Source organism: Hippopotamus amphibius, chromosome 15 (assembly GCF_030028045.1).
Source record: "Hippopotamus amphibius kiboko isolate mHipAmp2 chromosome 15, mHipAmp2.hap2, whole genome shotgun sequence".
In the NCBI taxonomy this organism is placed as follows: Eukaryota; Metazoa; Chordata; class Mammalia; order Artiodactyla; family Hippopotamidae; genus Hippopotamus; species Hippopotamus amphibius.
Window position 1 is genome coordinate 57,549,595 of NC_080200.1, and position 20,047 is coordinate 57,569,641.

Below are 20,047 nucleotides of genomic sequence, written 5' to 3' on the forward strand. Positions count from 1 at the left end.
GCTTAAAGGGATCATTAGGGCTGTGAGACCCCAAAGTTAAAGAGCTTGCTGGATGACTTCTTCTGAAATCTACTGGTCTGACTGCCATTCAAAGCATGCTGATTTGGGGATTGGAAGATATAAAAGGCTAAGCAGGTAGAATACATATTATCCAATACCTAAAGAATCCAGTAAGGTACTAAGACTTTTTGATGCCGCAGAAATTGAAGAGAGAGCAGTATTCCCTTAACTGCCATAGAGATTAAGCACCATGAATTTGTCTTCAAGTTCTAAGAAACAACTTGGCAAGCAGGACCCTGGATTTTATTAGGTTTTATCAGCCACCCTAGATATTTGAGATGTGTGTGTGTGATAACATCAGAGTCAGGGTTGTTTCAGCTGAGGCTTCTGACTTGCCAACCAACATCAGAAGTTAAAGGCATTCACCCCAAATGCTGACCCTTCAGTGGTGGAAAGAGGCAGGGGATTTTGTGCCACTAGTATTTCTCTACATGTGACTCTCCTGATTGAGAGAACCCCTTATGGCACTTCAGGGACACATCAATACAGCAGTTATCATACATTCAAATGTAGAAGCCACTGCAACAGTTCATTGGATTAGCCCAAGAGGCCTCATCCACAGCATCTTTCCTCCTCCCAGAGTTTTCCTGTGTACGCAGATGGCTGCATATGGCCTTTAGTCCAGTTTGAAAAACAAGAGTCCTCAGCCTCACTGCTAATCATCTTTCATTTAAAGCATTTGAGATTGGGTAGATGGAGAGGGAGAGATCAGGGGCACAGAAGGAGCAGGAGCTCCATGCCAGTAAAGAAGGCAGATGTACTTTCCACCTTGTCCAAACTGGAGGCTGCTGTGGCTCAACCAAATGGACTTCTAATGATTTTGATCCACCCAGGGCTCTTTACTCTCATTATCAACACCAATTATTTCTACTCTGGAGATTCCTTGACTCAACAGCCATAGTCCTGTCTATGCCTTTTGTCTGGAGTCTGGAGTCTCAGGACTTTTTGCCCAATCGTCAAATGCCCCTTCCTTCTGTGCTCCAAGGAGAGCAAGCAAAACCCAGAGCACCATTCCAAAGACTTGTTTTAACTCTAGTGTTCAGCCTCTAAACATTCATCAACAGGTAGCCTAATGGAGGACCCTTCTTCTACACCCCCTCCTATCACGTGGTTGAGAGCATTTGTTACTGGATCATAGGAAGTCTTCTCAGATTCCCTAACCAGGCCTACAAGGCTCTCACCCTTTCTCTTCCAGAAAGCCATGACTCTATCAGCATCCCATCCTTATCTGCAAAAACTTTCAGGAATATGAAAAGTCTGAGATTATTCTGTACTTGTGAGCTAAGAAATTAGCCTACCACGGTTTCATGAGTGCTGGCAGAAGACATGAGGTTCCTGAGTCAAAGACAAAAACATTTATTACCCATGGCCCAGCAAGCAGCATGAGCTTCATGTCTGCATCAATATTTCTTGACCCCACGTCCCACTGGGACATCATGAAACAGCATAGGTGGATGCTGCGCATGTACTGAATTTGTGTCAAGGCTGAGAAACCCTAAGTTTAGGGAACCCAAGTATTTTATAATAAGCTGAAAGTAAACCTGCCTGAACTTTGCCTTAGATGGAGATGTGATTTATATTTTATCTGATACTGTTTGGAGACAGCTCTCTCACATTTCTGCATACCTTGCTGTCAGAGACACTGACAGCCTTTCCGCCTTCTGGAATATCTTTTCAACCATGTTCCATATAACATCCTTATAAACCATAGAAGTAATGACAGAAAAGCTTTCAGGGTGAACTGGACATATTACGGCATTCTCTTATTTTTGTCCTACTTATATTGCTATTAACCAAACTGCAAAATTCCTAGAAATTCCACTGAGGTGGCAAACCAATGCAATTTTATGGAACTTGTTCCCATCCTCAGGCAAACATGTACTTTACCAAGGGCAGTTTTTACTTTCTGTTCTCAGGTCCAACCAGCATGGTATTATCCATGTAATGGATCCATGTAAGTCCTGTGGAATAATGAGGTGATTTAGCTCTCCATGGATTAGCCTCCAACATAGGGCTGGACGGTTGATGTGATTGGAGTTTGGGCAGTGGAAGTGTATTGCTGTCCACGTCAGGTGAAAGAACACTGCTTCTGATGGTCTTTACGAAGAGGGATAGAGAACAAAGAACATTTGCCAGATCAATAACTGCATACCAGTTGCCAAGAGATGTTTGATTTGCTCTAGAACAGTGGTTGTCAATAGAGAGGATGAGGGGAGGTTTGACACTCAGGAGACATTGGCAAAATCTGGAAACATTTTTGGTTGTCACAAATGGAGTGGGGCGGGGGGTGGATGATACTGGCATCTAGTTGGTAAAGGCTAGGGATGCTGCTAAACATCCTACAGTGCATTGAACAGGCTCTCAGAACACAGAATTATCTGGTCCAGAAAGTCAACAATGCCAAGTCTGAGAAACCCTGACCTGAGTAAAACCTTGAGTAAAATTGAAACAGGAACAAAGCTGCAGTTAGAGTCGATGCTTGGTTTAGTTTACTCTAATCCACTATCACCCTCCAAGATCCAACTAATTTTTGAACAAGCCAAACAGGTGAGTTGAGTGGGACTATGGCAATAATCTCCACCCTTGCCTCTTTCCGGTCCTTGATGGTGGCACAAATCTCTGCAGTGCTTCCAGAAATGTATTACTTCTTCTAGTTTATTGTTGAATTAGGTAGAGCCAGTTCCAGACACTTCCCTTTGGACTTTCCTACCATGATATTCATCGCCAGGGATCCGGGAACCCAAATGGGGATTCTGTCAGTTGTTGACTGTGCCTGTTCCAATTTGGCATTCTAGAACTGGGGAAATAACCACAGAATGGGCTCAGGGACCCACTGGACAATTTGCTAAATATAACCTTTCTGTTGAAGATATGGAGTACCAGAGTGGATTTATTTATTTACTTATTTACTTACTTGTTTTTAAAATTTATTTATTTGTTAGCTGCATTGGGTCTTTATTGCTGCTTGTGGGCTTTTTCTAGTTGCAGTGAGTGGGGGCTACTCTTCTTTGCAGTGCATGGGCTGCTCATTGAGGTGGCTTCTCTTGCTGTGGAGCACGGGAACTAGGCAGACAGGCTTCAGTAGTTGTGGCACCTGGGCTCAGTAACTGTGGCTCGTGGGCTCTAGAGCGCAGGCTCAGTAGTTGTGGTACACAGACTTAGTTGCTCTGAGGCATGTGGGATCTTCCCAGACCAGGGATTGAACCCGTGTCCCCTGAATTGGCAGGCAGATTCTTAACCACTGTGCCACCAGGGAAGTCCCAGAGTGGATTTATAATGGAAGGTCTGTTCATTGATTTCTGAAATATGTCCCCTGAGGATATTCTCTTTTATAAGGCCGTGAGGAATATATTTGTGTTGCAAATTTTGAAATCCTTGAAAAGCTGTGTGGCTTCTGTTTTCTGTCGGCCCAAAATGACAACAGAATGGCTCTCCTCAAACTGGGCTCCCTAAATTCAAAGGAGATGAAAGAGTCCTGGGGAAATTTCTGAGACCGACACAAGCACAAACTCTATTGTTTATCCAACCTCCATAAGCAGCTACTTTGACCAGTGAAGAAGTAATTTTGAAAACAGGTATTTGGGAAAATGTCCTTTGTGCTGTGCTTTTATTGCCAAAAATAAAAAATGATGTATAGGCGTCACTTATAAAGACTCTCATATTTGCATATTAAAAATGGAAACAAAACTTCTAAAGAACTTAAAAATCATCCCAAGAAGTTTAGGAAGGCTTAAAACCACTTGAGAAAAATGTAACACTTTTTTATTACATTGACAATGAATGATGGGCATCTTGAAATTTGACTATTGACTAGCTAAACTGCAATAATAAATGACAAAATTGGAAATGGACTCAGAAATATCAGTCAATAATTGACTAGCAAAGTATAGCAGAATTTTCTGATGAATGCTGCATGAGATTTGCTCTATGTGATATGTTGTAAGGCTCAGAGCATTTAAGAAATCTTTCAGGGTCACAGAACTAGTTATTCACTGAGCTCAACTATAGACCACATATCAGAACCGAAGTTTCAATGCTCTTTCTACTACCTCAAAAAGTGCTATTTTCCCATATGTATATGTGTTTGTGATCTCATGATCATGATACATTCCTTTTCTAACCACCCTAGCCTAATTGTTACAGCTGTTTGATGTATATTGTGCATGAAAATGGCATAAGATGAAAGACAAGCCTTTTAGGTACAACTTAAGATTTCTGGTTAATTTCATTTTCCTCCCTCAATATACTCAAAGGTATCCTTTGAGTTGTTAGAACTTTGTGTAAATAAAGACTTCCTTCCAAGGTATAAAACCTTCAGCATTCCTTATTCAAGGTCCAGCCACCAATCGAGTTCCAAACTGTCCAGGAACTCTTTCTTTAGTGATCCTAGGACACTCTCCAAATGGTAGACAGTAATGTTTTAAAAGCATCTTATTTGAGTCCTTGTACCTGACTCTGGGCCCCTTTCTTATTTGTGTGAAGTTTTTGACTGTCTGTTTATTTTATTCCAACATATGGGCTACATTATACCTTCCTCTAAATATGTAATTTAAATCACCTTTCCTGCCCAGCAGCTTGTCAAGATTCAGCCACCTGTAGGGACCTAAAGAGATTATATGCTGAAAATTCTGAGTTCTATGCCAAACCTAACTTCTGCTCTTGAGCCTGGGGCTGGATAATTCCACAACTCATCATTCCAACAGACATTTATTGATTATTTGAAAAGTACTGTGTAAGTTATTCTGGGGGATGTACAGATGAATTTTTACCTACATCCTCCAGAGATTCCATGAACCATCTGGAGAACACACGTGTCTGACACAACATGAGGCTGACTGTGATACAAGCCATGGTAGATGCACAATTTGAGGGGTGGAATTTGGACAAGGTCCTGAAAGACTCATGGCAAGTCAAACGCGATCATGGGGCCAGGAGGGCCTCAGGGTGCGTTAGGGGAATGGAAGGCTTACCAGTGTTATTGAAATGAAGGTTTGCATGTATGTTCTGGGGTACAAGGCTGCAAAAGAAGGTAGGAAACAAATGAGCAAGTGCTTTGAACTTCAACCTTTAGATTGTGGCCCATATTCTGACTGCAACTGTGACTCACGCAAGTGTTGAGCAGGAGTGTGATATCACCAGTATCACATGGTGTTTTATGAAGAGAGAGCCTATGTGGGGGACAGTTTAAAGGAGAGAAAGCCTAGAAAAAAAGAATGCTAGTGAGTTGGCATAGAGAAGATCTGTTGTCTTTTGCTTTCAGCACAACACCAAGCACTTATGACCTTTTCCTCGGAAAATAGTTTCTGGGTTTCCCTTTCGGGACCCCAGTGCTCCAAGCTAATGCACTTCAAGTAGCATTGACTCCACTCTTGATTCCAGGTGTGGGCATGTGGCTTCTGTGGCCTCAATCAAACCAGTATGTTCTCCTAATTAAAATGATTGGTTTTACAATGAGTGTGTTTGGGTTTCAGAAAGAGAAACAGAAGATTATTCATATAGGGATTGTTCTTGGAAGCTAGAATTGACTGCCGCACAGTATGTGCTCAATTATTATACTTTTAATAAATGAAGATAACAGTTTGCCACTCATAGAAGAAAGCCTGAGAATGGAACTTAAACTGAGATGGAGCAAGAGAAACTGGGAGCTGATGACATGGTCTGAGCCCTTGAATCAAGTCTTGCTTAAAGTTCTCTCTACTCTAAGACTTTCTCCAATAAAAGGCTCATAACTGATAAAGCACAATAATACCCTAAGAAAAAGGTGTTAGTTCAGGGAGCTGCCTTCAAACATGGGTCCACTTGTATCAGTCAGCCACTGACACAATAATTCTGTGACAAACCATTCCCAAACTCAGTGGTTGAAGATACAAAAGCAAGCTAAGTGTTCATCAACAGATGACTGGATAAAGAAGATATGGTAGAGACTTCCCTGGTGGCACAGTGGTTAAGAATCCACCTGCTAATGCAGGGGACATGGGTTCAATCCCTGGTCCGGGAAGATTCCCACATGTTGTGGAGCAGCTAAGTCCGTGTACCACAACAACTGAGTCCACGTGCCACAACTACTGAAACCCGCGTGCCTAGAGCCCGTACTCCCTCAACAATAGAAGCCTGCGCACTGCAACGAAGACCCGATGCAGCCAAATAAATAAATAAATAAATAAATTTATATAAAAAAAGAAGTTATGGTAAATATATACAATGGAGTACCACTCAGCCATAAAAAGAATGAAGTTCTGCCATTTGCAGCAACATGGAGGGACTCGGAGAGCATTATGCTAAACGAAATGTCAGGCAGAGAAAGGCAAATACTATATGATATCACTTACATGTGGAATCTAAAAACAAACTAGTGAGTATAGCAAAAAAGAAAAAGCAGACTCGCAGATACACGGAATGAACCAGTGGTTACCAGTGGGGAAGGGAAGGGGGGAGGGGCAATATGGGGTAAGGGATTAAGAAGTACAAACTATCAGGTATAAAATAAGCTAAAAGGATATATTGCACAATGCAGGGAATATAGCCACTATTTCATAATACCTATAAATAGATTATAATCTTTAAAATTGTGAATCACTATATTGTACACTCATCAACTATATTTCAATAAAAGAATTAAAACAAATTTTTTAAAGATGTAAAAACCCCTAATGGCTTAAAATAATAATCACTGATTCTTGTTCACATGTCTGTGAGTTGCCTGCAGAATAGCTGAAATAGACTGAGATCAGCAGTGCGACTTTGCTTCGACCTGTGTATTTGACCCTTCCTGACTCCTCACTGTAGATCTGACTCGGGTCTGCTCCATGTTTGTTTATTCTGGAGTCTATAATTGGGCAGTAGCTATGAGGGGCAAGTTTTCATACCAATGGCATAAATGTAAGATGACAAGTCCAAACATACGAGTACAGGTCAAGCCTCTGCTACTGTCACAGCTGCTAACTTCGTGTGGCGGAAAGCAAAACACAGGGTGAAGCCCAAAACCATGGCTCAGGGAAGCACATTCTACGTGAGATCAAAGCAAAACTCACATAGCCAAGCCCAATATCATTGGTAGAGGTAGGAACACTTTGCATATGAATGTGCAAAGCAGATTAAATATTTTTGAACAAAAATGTATTCCGGCACAGTATTCTCACTAAGTTGATAGGCATTTACCAAGGATTAGAAAATAGCTCAGAGAACGAAGAGGAGGTCCATCCAGAGGCCATCACAGGACTAGTCCATACTGACCAGGACTTCTTCAGTCCTGATCACAAAATAATAAACACTCAAATTGGCATATTGAAGTTCAAGTACAATGAGACTTCAATCAAATAATCATGTCTCCTAGAAGGTTGGAAATAACAAGCCTTAATATTCTAGGAGGAAATTTACATGTTGAGATAGAAGGGAGCCAGGGACCAAAACTTGTGGGAACAATACATCTCAGAGGAGGTGGGAAAGCCCACCAAGAAGACAGAAACAGGAATTAAAGGGCCAAGACCCAAAGGCAGCACTGACGGAAGAAAATGGCAACTTTGAGATAGTTGAAGAAGTTCTTGAAGGTTAAATTGTTAAAGACTTTTGAAGGGCTCAAAAAAGAATAACAACTCAGATAATGACATCCTTAGTATCAGAAAAGTAGGTTATTCATGTCCTTTAAGAAAACAGCTATGTAGCAATTGGTTTCAGAAACCAAATTACAAAGCACAGGAGAGACTATTGGAGTAGAGGAAGACATTTTCTTTTTTCTTCTATTACACAAAATTCTGTATTTTGCTTTTTAAAACAATATTATACATGCGTTTTTGCCTTGAAAAACTCTTTGAAAATAACATTTCTGTTTCAAATATGGTATCTGTTTACATGAGTGTCATAAAATTCATTTAAGCATTTCCTATGGTAGAACATTTAGATTCTCCTCTGTCACAAAAGTATATAAAATATTACCATGTATACCGTATTTAAAACTAGCCTATATTTTTGTCATTTCTTTAGAAAAGATCCCTGGAAAATAAATTATTTGATTAAAGTTTATGAACATGTTAAAGAAAGACAACACAGACTAAAATTTATGAGCCAATTTAACCTTCCACCAGTAGAATGCTGCAAATACTATCCTTACTAGTACTGAATATTGTCAGTTTTCAATTTTAGATTATTTGATATGTAAAAATCAAACTCATTTTTTCTAACTCATTTTTATAGCACTTTATTTTTAAATTTTATATAAGTATTTTTTATTGGCTTTCAAAATTTCTTCTTTGTTAATTGTCCATGTTTTTTTTTACCCATTTTCCATTGAAGAATATGAATTTTTTCAAGGATTTATAAGATTGATTGTATAAATATTAAAGTTATTCACTCTTGCCATATTTCCCACATACCTTTGATCAACTGATTCATCTCTCTAGACAATGCCAATGCTCACTTGCTCACAAAAAGCATTTATTTCCTGTGTCCAGCTCTGTAGGCAGGCTGTGTCTCTGCTAGGCTCTGCTGCAGTTGGCTGAACTTGTTCCAGGCTATAAACTGATCTTCAAGATCAACTCCATTTGTCTCTATATCCTTCTTGGACCAGTGGCTACAGAGAACATCTTCTCATGGAAGATGAGAGGAATGCAAAAGACAAAGTCAAACCATGCAAACACATTTGAAGACCTCCTGCCATTTTCCTACAAACTTTTGGTCAAGTTGTATTTGTCAGCTATTACTACAGTAATGCTGCAAAACAAACAACCCCAATACTCAGTGGCTTACCTATTTATTATGTATAGGACTACTGGTAGATTGTAGCACTGTTCATTTCACTTCTGCTAACATTCTATCTGCAAAACAAAATTGTAAGGCAAGCTCATCATCAATGAGGCAAGGTAATATACTTTACCTACCCTAGTGGGAGTACTACAAAGTTACATAGCAAAGGGTATGGATTTTTAACTATAAAATGAGAAGAGAGTGAAAAATTGGGAGGCTCTGATCTGCCGCCTCAACGTTTTTAGATTTGCTGTTGGGATTATTATTCTTCAACGCTAACATCTTTTTTTTGTTTGTTTGTTTTGTTTTGTTTTGTTTTGTTTTGTTGTGGCACACAGGCTTAGTTGCTCCGTGGCATGTGGAATCTTCCCAGGGCAGGGCTGGAACCCGTGTCCCCTTCATTGGCAGGTGGACTCCCCACCACTGCACCACCTAGGAAGTCCCTTCAATGCTAACATCTTAATGAGGTCCATCTATTATCACTTCTTTTGTGAATTCATCCATGATATTTATGCATAAATATTTTATAATGAAGTGGTTTTCCTACTATTCTAAAAATAAAAGTTATAGGTTTAATATATCTTTAAAATAATATTTATTAAATAGAGGAGCCACCTAAGAATTTCTAAGCTGGTAGGTATTTTTATTAATTTCTAGTGCTAATACAGTCTAGCATATATAATTTGTGCTTCATGGAATTACTTATTAAAATTTTATTTGTGGAGTAGTATATGAAAAAATGTTATAACACACATATATTTGAAAAAGTAAGGATAAAATGTTTCAAGCATGCTTATCTCTTTCACTCTTTAAATAATAGCATCAATCAAATCTCATATTTTTGTTTGATTCCCTTGAAAGTCTCTAGAAAAATTTTTTTCAGTGGAATCTATAATCCTAATGTATTTCTATTTTCATATTTTGATGTTATGTGAACTACACTAATGATTTCTAACTATTATATCTTTGTTTTTTTAATCACTATAAATGACCCTTTTTGAGCCTCTTGAATTTTGCTTGGACATCTATTTTGAAACTAATGTTGCGTCCCTTGATTTCCTCTTACTGCTTCTGCCTGGCTGTGCCCGACACTGCAGATTGCCTTTTGCAGTGCCCACTCAGCTGCCTTCTAACATGCTTTCCGATAAGTGGATTCACTTGGGCAAAACCTTGAAAATGGAAATAAGTCATGAGACTCCAGCTATATCTATGATGCTAATTAGGAAATCGACATGCAAAATGAGAACGAGTTTTAGTATTCTTCTGGCTAGCTATGAAGAAGGTGTGCAAACTCTTAGGTGCAAGCAGTGTGGAGAAGTGAGGTTGCTTCCAGAAGAGTCTTGTGGTGCTGTTGGATGTTTCTACACGTCATGTGTGCACCTGGGTATAAAATTCTTGATTCCCATCTGCTCCCTCCAATTCTCTTTGGATGATATTCCACCATCCTTAACATTCAGGGTTGCCAAGAAAAAGTGTGAGCTCAGTTTGCTTTTATCCCCCTTTTTAGGGAAGTAAGATATTTCAGAATGAGTGGGTAATTGGGTGAACGTTCACGGCATTCTATTTCCTTATTTTGCAGAGCGTTTCTATGGGGAGGTGAGAAAGAGTCATAGAAGCTAGGTCAACACCGCCACACCTGGAATTCAAATAACGTACTTAAAATGAAGTTTTATTTTACATATGGTCCTAGTTTGATGGGGCCGCAGTTGGTTGAATGCACAGCTGTGGAACCTGCGGATACAGAGGGTCGATTGATTACTGGTGAGATAAATCAAGGCTCAGAGGAAAATATAACAATGAAAATTTCAAGCTAGGAGCAGCAAAATCAAGACAAACCGAGGTTCTTTGATTTTGTGTGTGCTGACCTTCGCACAATATCATATAGCCATCTGATCTTATCAGCTACATGAGATGAGCTCTATCACTCTTGGACACTTTATTTGTCTGATATATATTGTACAACAAACACATAAGCAAACAGAACCCGTGGAATTATTTGTTACTCACTGCCTGACAAAGGAAAGAAATTCAAACACTTTGCAGAGACTATATTTCTTTATGAACTAAACTAAAGAATACACAGATTTCCTTCTAAGGGACACCAAATGAGGTAACAGGTTAGTGACTTTAAATTACAGATTTGCAAAACATGGAGAAAAACTGATCAAATGCATCATTCCCAATTTGTCATTTTCATAGGCTGAGCGCATAATAATTTAACCCAATACAAGCATTTTTTGAGGAGGCTAAGATAATATGACCTACACATTTACATTTAATGACTTACCTGAATGCAGAAATGGCACTTGGGCATTCTGGAAAATAATTTCTTCCAATATCAGGTTTATTACATGAGCAACTTGCAGAAGCTGACCAATCCAATGGTGATGGAATTTTCTAGCATGTGCTTGTAGTGTCTGTGTGATTCAAGTGGGAATACTCTATGCTTTAGACATCATAGGTAGTGGAGGAGAGTTTTCACAGCTCTGAAAATGTAAGTGCTTGGTTCGTGTTTTCATTACCCATAAGTCCACCCAAGCCACATCAGCAGCAATACTAGCACCTGAGGGAATTTGTTAACCAGTTGAAAATTAAATCACAAATAGACCATTGCATTAGGAGACCTTGGTGAATGGCAAAATTACTCCTTCTTTCATACAGGGAATCTGATGCCTAAAGTAGAACCTAAAAGTGAAAATTGCCATTTTCTCTCACAGAATAAAGAGGACATTTTAACTTGTCTGTACCACTTGTAAAGATGCCACAGGCAAAACCCTCCTTTAAAGGGTACATTAACTTTGACAGTCTTAACATTTCTATTTCAAATTAAGTGTCTGTATGGGGCAGTCTTACTCATATGTTGAAATGTTTCCTAAACATGAAGTGTGATTATATTTATTTGACATTTTCTCGGCAATATGTATAACGTATATACAAGTGAGAAAAATTTTTAAGTCAATTCACTTAAGTTATATCACTAATAAAATTTTTCCATCATTTAGCATGTCTGGAGAGTATCAACTCCAACATACTTTGTCAACTGAAATAATAAATAAAGCTTAACCCATTGTAGTGATGCTATGCTAACTAAACATTTTGACTCTTATTTGTATATACTGTGTTAAACTTACCCTCTTACAGTTGGGGAACAACTGTCCCCCCACAATAGCTCAGCTTTGATTGTAGAGCTTATCTGGATCATTTTGTTCTCTATACTCAAATTTCCAACCGCTTGAATTAAATTTAAATTCTTTAAAATGCCAGAAATACGTGTTTCTCCCAGATATCTCCTCTCATGTACAAAGTTGAGGCTGGATTTGCCTAGTCCTTGATTGACACGGAAGGAATGTGAGTTTAGATTCAGTGGCACCATCTGTTGGAATTTTCTCATATGCTGTTTAGTCCTATTGTGGTTTCTTTCCTAGGGTAGGACATTACTGGTTAATTGGATGTAATAATACAAATATTTCATCTCCACGCTAGATACAGTTAGATGCAAACTAGCTATCTAAATATTGAATGATCCACTAATACATATTAAGAGATCTTAAAAGCGGGAGGGGCAAGAATTCTGCTTCTGTACCTTCTTACGTGAACTGGATGTTTGTGTCCCCTCAAAATTCATGTGTTAAAAGCTAATCCCCAAGTGATGGTGTTAAGAGGTGGGACATTTGGGCGGTCATGAAGGTGGAGCCCTCATGCATGGGATTAACGTCCTTATAAAAGAGACCACAGAGAGATCCCTCCTCCCTTCTGCCACGTGAGGAAACAGTGAAAAAATGGCTGTCCCTAAACCAGGAAGTGGGCTCTCATCAGACACCAAATCTGCCAGCACATTGATCTTGGAATTCCCAGGCTTCAGAACTCTGAGAGATAAATTTCTATTGTTTATAAGTCATTGTTAACAAAACAGTGGTATTTATTATAATAATCCAATTGACTTAAGACACCCTCCCAACATAAGCAACTATAACACTGGTTGAAATATATTACGAAATCATTTCTGACATTAGATACCTGGCATCAAAGGACAGTGATCATTGAGAAAAGAAAAATATGAAAGGTTAATCCCATATTTGCTTTTGCATTCAGACTTCAAGCAGTTTCCTCACTATGGCATAGGGAAGTGGTACTCAAGCAAAACAAAATGATAGTTTTGCTAACCTGAGAAGACAAAGATAAGAATTCCTGGCTGTTGAGTCAGATGAAATTTTGTATCTCAGGATGCTTGGAAGGAGAAAGTGCAGAGAGGAACCCTAAAGTCTGCACAGTGGTTCTCCTGAGTCCTTAGCTGGGACTGAGCTGTGCATGTACCAGGTAAGTCTACATTACGCAGAGTGGAGTGTGGCTCCTGGAATGAAAGCTGCACAGAGATAGAGCGATCACACAGCTCAAAGACGTGGAAATTCCAGTTCAGGCAGAATAGAAACAAATGACTGAGCAACTGAGATATTTAGTGTAGACCCAAGAAAGGTGATGTTTTAGGAATTAGGAGCATACCCTAGAAAAGGGAACAAGCCCTAGGACAAAAGAAAAATCCAATTCAGATATGCTTTAACAAAGCATAATTCAACCCTGGTAAGATCAAGAGGATGATCTAGTAATTTAATGGCTGTCCAAACAAAACTCAACATTCTTTTTTTTATTTTAGAAATTTTATTGAGATATAATTGACATACAATAAACTGGATGCACTTAAAGTGTACAATTTGATTTTTTTTTATTAATAATGTAAAAACTCAACATTCTTTAAAGGAAGACAACCTACCTCACATACCTTATAACAAATATTCAGTGTTTTGTATATATTTAAAAAAGAACTAGGCATGCAAACAAAAACCAGAAAAATTGACCAACAATCAAGAAAAAACAAAACAAAAAAACAAATAAAAAAAAAAACCAAGCAACAGAAACAGACCCTGAAATGACCAAGATGTAGGAATTAGCAGACAGGGTGTAAAAACTCTTACTGTAATGCCATTAAGGAATTTAAAAGAAAATATTAACATAATGAGGGACCATAAAGGAAATTTTATGAGAGGAATGGTAAGTATAAATAAGAACAAATGGAAATTATAGACTAGAATAGTATGATGTCTGAAAATGAAAAGGGTACTTGATGGGATTGAGTGGATTTTGGAAGTTCTAGCTCCAGGGTGGTAGCAAGAGGAACCTTGTGGACCTCCTACCCAGAAAAACACCCATAACTGATGAAAATTACTAGAAAAACCAAACCATTTAAAGTCTTGGGAAATTGTCCTAAGGGCATACAGGAAATGAAATAATACCAAGAATATCTACTTAAACTGTATAGAACAGTGAGGATATGTGGCATTTCAACTACAACTCACTCTTTTCCTCATTCCTCCCAGCTCAGTAAGATGGAAACTTCACTCCAGGTGCATGCAGAACACAGGGCTTCTTCTTCCCCCAGGTCCCTATTGAGGGATATAGTATTGCTATGGTTTGAATGTCTGTGTTCCCCTAAAATTCATATGTTAAAATCCTAACCCCACAAAGGTGATGGTAATAAGAAGTGAGATCTCTAAGAGGCACTTAAGTCATGAGGATGGAATCCTCATATATCAGATTAGAGCCTTTATAAAAAAGAGGTTCTAGAGGCATCCTTAACTCCCTTCTACCATGTGAGGATACAATGAAAATTCTGCAGTCTAGAAGAAGGCCCTCACCTGACCATGCTGGAACCCCAATCTCAAACTTCCTGCCTCTAGAACCTGAAAAATAAATTTCTGTTTTTATAAGCTATCCAGCCTGTGGTATTTTGGATAGCAGCCCAAATGGACTAAGAAAAGTATCTTCTTGGGATGGGCAGACCACTAGTACTTCTCATTACTTCCACGTATACATTACAGAGACTGAACTCCAGATGAGCATAACTGCAAGGGGATCACTTCTTCTACCAATATCCCACTAAGAAGACAGAGGCTCAACCTTAAGCCCGGCATGCTGAGAATACTGAGACCCTCATCGCTTTCACCCGTTCATTTGTTGGGTGGAGTTCAATGCCTGGAGAAGAAAGCCAAGAATATCAAATGTTCCTCCACTCACCCAGCACCCTACTATTAATGCAAGACTGCAAGAGAAGTGAGCAACTATCCCTGCCTCAGATCCAGAGCCATGGCTCAAACATTTCGCCCAGAAGAAACAACAGACATAAAACAGAAAGCTTCAAAAATCTCCCCAAATGAACTAAGCTTTTGGGGGAACAGAGTGTGAGGAAGTTCAAACCTAACAATGCTCTCAAAAGCAATGGTGGTTTTGGTGCTAACCAATTGAGAGGAGCCTGGTACCTTCATGAAAGATTCAAACTAAACTATAGGCCAGTTAGTTTGCCAGTGAGAAGCAGTCAGAGAGACAATGAAGAAGAGCCCTCTTAGGGCCACAACAAACCTCACACATTGACCTCAAAAACTACCCCCACAAAGGAGTCTGAATCTAATTGGATCAGTCTGTGGAGCAGTGTATTCACCCAGGCATTGCCAAAATCAAAAAGGCAACCTGGAATTTAGTAGAATGTAACAGCTGGAAGCAATCGGGGAAGGAGAAAGTCAAAGAGAGCCTTGCTAAAACTACTGTCATTCCAGAGTGACTCTGTATGCCCCAAGGCTGCACTTTTTGAAGAGCAACATCAGAAGCTTACACTGCAGAGCAAATAAGACTCACCAATATAGTCCAGTCCGTCACTAACAAATATTAGTTTTAATCATTTTTAGTAGATTCTGCAGGAATTTTTATGTAAAAGATAGGTCTTCCACAAAGAGATAGTTTTATTTGTTTGTACATAAACATAAAAAGTAAAAAAGCATCCAATCATCTCAATAGAAGGAGAAAAAAATGACAAAATGAAACATACATTCATGGAAAAGCTCTTAGCAATGTAGGAGCAGAAGGAAAGTTTCAAAACCTGATAAAAAATGTATGAAAACCTACAATGTATATCATAATTAATGCTAAATGGACTTCCCTGATGGCGCAGTGGTTAAGAATCCACCTGCCAATGCAAGGGAAACAGCCCTGGTCCAGGAAGATCCCACATCCCACATGCCGTGGAGCAACTAAGCCCATGCACCACAATTACTGAGCCTGTGCTCTAGAGCCTGCAAGCTACAACTACTGAAGCCTGTGTACCTAGAGCCTGTGCCCCACAACAAGAGAAACCACCACAACAAGAAGACCGCACACAGCAGCGAAGAGTCAATTCAGCCAAATAAATAAATAAGTAAATAATGCTAAAATAATGAACTCATTTCCCCTAATTTAGGAACAAAGCCACTGCAATATGATGAAAAAAAGAAAGGTACAAATGGGAGAAGAAAATTAAAACCATTTTATTCACAGATGACCTGTTGGTTTCTGTGAAAGTCCTATGGGATCTAAAATTTTTACTAGAAATAAAATTTAGCAAGGTGATTGGATAGAAGATTAATATAATTAATATAATATAAATGTTTCTATATACTAGCAAAAAATTAGAAAATTAATTTTTAAATGCTATTTAAAAGAGCATCAAAAAGATTTTCCAGGAGCATGAGGTGGAATGCAAATGGGTTTCTGCAGGTACAGCAAGATACTACTGTCACTTAAACTGCCATAGTAGGTGAGGCATGAGAAGTAAGTAGGTAGATGGGACATCTACCAGTGTATATCCAGCAAGGAAAACTCCCTCCTGGAGTAGTCTCTGTGGGTCATACACTTGGAGGACTTTTTTGAATCACAACTCGCAGTCTGGCATCGTTAAAACACTCAGACTGCCAAGAAGCAAAAAAAAAAAAAAAAAAAAGACTGGGAATTACAAGGGCTGTGCCTTCTTTGAGTTTGAAAGTGACGATGTTGCCAAGACAGTGACTGAAACAATGAACAACTACCATTTTGGCAAAGTATCTTGAAGTGTGAGTTTATGTTACCTGAAAAATTTATTTTCCTTTTCCTTTTCTTATGTTGTTGTTGAATACGTCACACACAAGGGAAATAATCATATCCCAAAGAGAGAGCGAGCGATCGGCTTGTTGAGCTTTTGTTGTTGTTCTTCTTCCTTGTTATCTGCTTAACAGAGAGAACTTTGTGCGGTGGGAAAGATTTGTAAAACATACACACATACACACAGTGTAAATGGGGTGATGCACAGGTGGGGGCGGGCAGTGCAAAGAGGAGGAGACACTGGTCTGCAGCAACAGCTTCTTCTCTCAGCTCTTGGGGCACTCACCCCTGTGCTCAAGCAATCATTGTCAAAGACAAAGTGACTACTGAAGTTATAATTGTATTAAATTAATGCTAATGGATATTTCATTTTATTTCTGGCTGCTTGGGTAACATTAGCCCTTCACAAAGCATATGTGGTTTCTTCCCTTTTCTTTTCTTTCTGGGTACAACTATAAAATATTTGGATATAGGAAATGTTGCGTTATACTTGCAGTCTTGCTATTCAAGGTGGATTGTAAAATATGAATTTTTGTGAGATTTCAAAGATTAAGATTATTTTGATAACATTATTTACAGATTTAAAAGGATGTGGTTATCACAAGTCTGCTGAAGGCGAAAACTACTGCATAAAATAACTAACTTGGAATAAACATTTTGCATCAGTTTGGAACAAAAAATTACCAAAGAAATTTTTAAAGCCTGGGATGTTCTATTTTCAAAGACATCATATATTACCAGTGGAATAGTAGAAGAATAAGTGAATACTTAAACAAAGGCTCAAAATGGAGAAGGAATTTAAAAACCAAGAAAAAATAGAAAGAAAAGAGATAAATTAAGAATAGACTGTGATCTTCCTTCCCTGGTCTTATGGAAAAAGAAAAGAAATCTCTCAAGCACTGATCATCAGAACTCTATGAATTTCCAGGTTTTATCAAAGAAGAAAAAGAGGTTTTAGATATTCTGACCCTCTGAAGATGAGTATGGATAGCCAGGGCTACACAACAGTTTGTACATCCACACTGATGGAGAAATGAAAATTGCCAAGTGGATGAAATAGATGGTGATGATGAAATAGCTTTCAAACAGCCCATATCTGATATAAAAGAGGAAATACCAGGGATCGAATCACCTTACACATTCTGGAGCATGAAAAACGAAGAGAAGGCCATCAGTATACACTGATATGCATTCTGAACATATTATGTATATTTTTTCTGAAAATGTGATCATTTTGTTATTGGGACTGATCCCTTACATTTTGATATGTGTAATGAAATGTGACCATTGGCAAGATTCGGGGAAGAGAAATATATTGTTTTGAGTAAAGAAGGGAAGTGATATGTAATTTTAGCTTGCACACCCTGCTGAAATGCAGGGATGTATAACCAGCTCACAGTGGCTAAGCTCACGCTGTCTCTTTGTTCTGTTGGTATCTTCTAGTTTCCTTTGCAGATTTCATAGCTGTTCTTAGTTACTGCACTTAGATGGAAGTCCTAATGTTAACTGTAGGCTTCTGTACTAAACTGCAGCCTCTGCAGTCACCACCAATCCTGTTTGACATCTCTACATCAAGTGGGCTATTAAGCAGTGTACACGTAACCATTAACGGTACTCAAGAGTTCAACATCAGATGGTTACTCTGGAAAGATAAATTACGCTGGAGAGTGAAGAGGCATTTCAAATGTTACCATAGATTCGTTTGTTGCATATGACTCACTTTTACCAATTTTTTTGATGAGCTAGCATGGATCTATAAATACCATTTTATAATAGTAGTTACTACTATTTTGTAATAGTTACATCAATGTGGAATTACATTCCAAGATTTAAATGCTGTCCAACAAATAAACTTTTTTCTACAATTTATTTGAATGCAAGCAGGACTTAGAAATCTTGAAATAAAATAGTAGGATTTTGCCATCTCAATTAAACAATATAGCATCAAAAATATAATACAGGAATACCTCGTTTATTGTGCTTCACTTTGTTGAGCTTCTCATGTACTTTTTTACAGATTGAAGATTGGTGGCAACCTATGTCAAGCAAGTATATTGGAGCCATTTTTCCAACAGTGTTTTTTTAAGTTATGTACCTTTTTTTTTAAGACATATGCTATTGCACATTGTATAGACTTCAGCATAGTGTAAACATAATCATTACATACACTGGGAAGCTAAAAATTTTGTGTGACTTGCTTTACTGCAATGTTTGCTTTTTCTTTTTTTTAAACAAAATTCACCTTTAATTTAGGTTGAAATAAACTATACAAAATTTATTTTCTTCACCAAAAAAAAAAACCAGCAATATTTTCTGTACTATTCCTAGATGAACCACAAAACACTTATTTTTGTAGGTTTTCTAGGTTTTACTTGTAAATCAGGATGAGGCAGTAGATGGAGTCATGGAAAAAGACAGAAAAAAACAGACAAATCAATTGTCAGTATCCATGGCCTCTGATCTTGCCTTGACCATGAAACGGAGGTGTCCAACCTATACCTGCCAAAAAGCTTATGAAGATGCAGGCTCAATAAAGGAATGTAAACAACCACCACCAGGTGTGGAACAACAACGGCAGGCTCTTCCATTCAAACTTTAACTGTAACTTGTTCCTTTAACTTCATTTGATAAAGACAAAATCTACACTGAAATCCTTGTTTGGTGAGTCGACATGTTTCTCAAAAATATGAAACATTTCATGAATTCGTGTCTCATCTTTGCACAGGGGCCACATTAACCTTTTCTGTATAGTTACATAATTTTAGTATATGTGCTGCTGAAGCAAGCACAATGTTTGCTGTCTTGCTATGGTCTGGAACCAAACCCACAATATCTCCAAAGGTATGCCTGCTTTTAGGAATAAATTTACAAAAGAGATGCATTATCTCTTTCATGAAAATAACAAGGCAGTGCTGAGGGAAATGAAGATTTAGATGGAGGGGCAGAAAAAAATCCATGTTCATGGATTGGAAAGTAATATTTTTCACATGTCTTTTGTCCTGACATTGCTCTATAGGCTCAATGGATTGCATGATATGATTTGTCAAGCAGTTTCCAAAATTTATTTGGAAATGAAAAGGACCTCGAATAGCAAAAAACTCTCTTCAAAGAGAACACAATTGTAGGACTTACGCCCATGTGATTTAAAGACTTATTATAAAGCTACAATAATCAAGACATAATGAGTTTGGCAAGGTAATAGACAAGTAGATCAACTATACAGAATGTGGAGCTCAGAAGTAGACCTACCTGTGTATAATGAATTGATTCTCAAGAATAATGTCAAATCTACTAACTGGGGAAAGAAAAT

General features: G+C 38.3%; 1 non-coding gene across 1 annotated transcript; it reads right to left on the minus strand.

Annotated features, from left to right (window-relative positions):
* Window positions 1-19,417: 19,417 nt before the first annotated feature.
* Window positions 19,418-19,526, minus strand: LOC130837603 (U6 spliceosomal RNA). The gene has a single exon (XR_009049372.1). It is a non-coding gene; the product is annotated as a U6 spliceosomal RNA (small nuclear RNA).
* Window positions 19,527-20,047: the final 521 nt, after the last annotated feature.